The sequence below is a fragment of the Moschus berezovskii genome, chromosome Y (assembly GCF_049115385.1).
Source record: "Moschus berezovskii isolate FMDL1 chromosome Y, NW_MosBer_1.0, whole genome shotgun sequence".
In the NCBI taxonomy this organism is placed as follows: Eukaryota; Metazoa; Chordata; class Mammalia; order Artiodactyla; family Moschidae; genus Moschus; species Moschus berezovskii.
In genome coordinates, this window is record NC_142489.1 from 10,065,825 (window position 1) to 10,068,816 (window position 2,992).

Sequence of the window (2,992 nt, forward strand, 5' to 3'; positions counted from 1 at the left end):
AGAAAATAAAACAAGTGAAGAATATTCAACTAAAGTTGTTAGAAAAAGTAACTAAAAATAAAACTAATGCATTCCCTCAGATTTGCTCTGAAAGCACCAAGTGTGAATTAAAAATTTTAAAAATATAAAACTAATAATGAAAAGAACGAAACTGAAGTTGAACATTAGAAAACAGACAAACAATAAAACATAAATCCACTGACTCTTGATGAAAACTAGTAAAATCAAGTCAGTAGATGATGAAATTTAAAAGTTGATGATACCACAAATCCAAAACTTGAAATGAAATTTTATGGTTGGACTTACAATGATCCACACCAGTATTCTTGGGCTTCCCTGGTAAAGAATACGCCTTCAATGCAGGCGACCTGGGTTCGATCCCTGGGTCGGAAGATCCCCTGGAGAAGGGAAAGGCAACCCACTCCAGTATTCTGGTCTGGAGAGTTCCACGGACTGTATAGTCCATGGGGTCGCAAAGAGGCAGACACAACTGAGCGACTTTGACTTTCACTTACAATTGAAAAAGCATGAAGCTGCAATATTCAAGGAAGCTTTTCTTAGACGTTAAGAACCCTGGAACACCATGGCTGGCCAGCCTTTAACGGGAAAGAAAATTAATGTAATGAGGGAGAAAGTGGTTTATAGAAGGTCTCACTGTCAGCCTCTCCTCTTGCCTCTATCCAGCCCAGCCCGCCCATTGTGAATACAACTTTCATTACTTTCTTTCTGTAAATGTCAACAAGCACTAGGCCTCTATGTCCACGTCCACATGAAAAGATCTGAAGCTGTTTTGTACAGACACATAGGATTTCACTGTGTAGCTTATTAGAGTTTGCTCAGCAAGTCCTGTTTAATGGAACTTATTTCCAGTCATTTGCCAATTCCAGATGTGGCTTGGATTGTAGCCATTGGATGGAATCTGACAAATCAGACACTGATGAGAGCTAGTTTGAAAAGTAACATCTGTTTTCCAGTGTCTCTAGTTAGGTGTGAGGAACTTCTCAGGTGGGGCTAGGGGTAAAGAAACCGCCTGCCAATGCAGAAGGCAGAAGAGACGAGGGTTCGATCACTGGGTCAGGAAGATCCCCTGGAGGAGGGCGTGGCAACCCTCTCCAGTATTCTTGCCTGGAGAATCCCATAGACAGAGGAGCCTGGTGGAATATAGCCCATGGGGTCGCAAAGAGTCGGACGCAACTGAAGCAACTTAGCATGCAAGCACACAGGTTAGGTGTGGGAGAGCTGTATTGTCTATCAGCAGCTTTGGATTTTAAACCCCGTGTCTGAACTTTTTTCTTCTGTTCATGAGTGCGAGCGCTCACTTCCAACTTTTCAGCATGTGTCATTTCTAACCCCGAAACCGCAGAAATAGTCGTCGAATATAAACACAAATAAAGCTACGCTGACCCATCAGTGTTTGACAGGGCGTTTGTTATTAATAAATGCCTTTGATGATTTTTAAATCCTTGCCAGCTGTTTAGAAATAATTGAGGCTGTGAAGCCTGGAACACTGTTTCCAGTTTCCAAGCAAACTGAATCTTAAGTGCTGGCGTGTAAATTTCTCCCACTGTTATTTTTAGACGCCAATATCCTGAAGCAAATTAACACATGTAGAACCATGTTAATCCACTTTAGAAACAGGAAATGTCTATAGTCCACACTTTCCATTGAAGTCTTGAGTTTCTGATTTGAACTCAGGTACGTCTTTGAATTTCTTGCGATCTGGGGCCAGATGAAGCAGCCTTAGACGTATTTAATTCCAGGGGTTTCCCGCTGACTACACCAGTGTGGGTGTGTCTGTCCTCTGCAGTTGATGTCATTCTGGTCAAGCCAGTTCCATCATGACCAGTGTATGCCCTTATCCCATATGGGTTATTGGTTATTCAGTATTTGAAGCCACTTCAACTGTTAGAACTCGTGTTTTCTGCCTGTGTTCTCATGTAAACCTTCCAAACTGGCCCAGGGACGCCCTGAGTCCAGAATAAATACCGATCTGGCAGTTCACGTTCCCGCGGGAACTGAGACAGAAAAGCGTTTTGCAAACTCAGTGACTCATCAGAGAGGTCAGCTTTCTTACACAGCGATGTCCATTTAGACCAAATGGAGAACGTTTACCATCCCACACGTGTCACTGAGTGGCTCCCATAAAACTGACTTGTGAGATACAAATCCGTTCATACCCGTTGTTAAGCCCAGACGGTTAACATCATTGGAATTAGGAAAGTCAGACTGTGACAAAGAAAGCTTTCCAGCTTGAGTATTATTCAAAACAAATGGTGCAGGTCACCGGGAAGCTTGCTCAGGGACTGTTTTTCCCTCTGCCAACCCCCTGGAAGAGCCAGATTCCCCCTGCACCCCCAACACAAGCAAGCTTTAGCTGACATTTATACTCACTCTGCCATCACGAATCTTCTTCTCAAAAGTAAGGATCCGATTTAAATGATGGATATCCTGATTCTTTTGTCATAGCCTCTAAATGTTTGTCGGCAATAAGTGCAGAAAGTCTACTCCACTTCAAAAGCTTTTCAGATATCCAAACTGGGTAGTGTGCCATCTCACCATTATATGTCAGCTCTGGAAACATCCCAGGAGCAGAGGAAATGTGCACCCCAGATAGAATCTTTAATTCTCCACTGTCTCTGTAATTTTGGGAGAAGTCCCGAAAGTTAAAGAAAAGCAGAAACAGCAATGTGTCATGGATCAATACGTGTATAATACTGCATGTCTCCGTGATCGGGAATTACTGATTCGTCCTGTCAGTCACCGCCTTCTAGTGTTTGTGGGTCCTACATAGCACGAAGTGGATGAGGCCAGACACACGTGGTGATGTTCAGGGCCGAGCCCTCCCCTTCGCCAGGTGATTGAGTTCAGGCTGGCGGTCAGACCCTGTGAGCCTTGAGTTCCTCAAGGGCACAGGAGAGACGTGTGCGGTTTGAAAATCAACATCACGCATCAAGCCTTGAACAAAGTTCAGACGCCACCCACATGCTTTCTG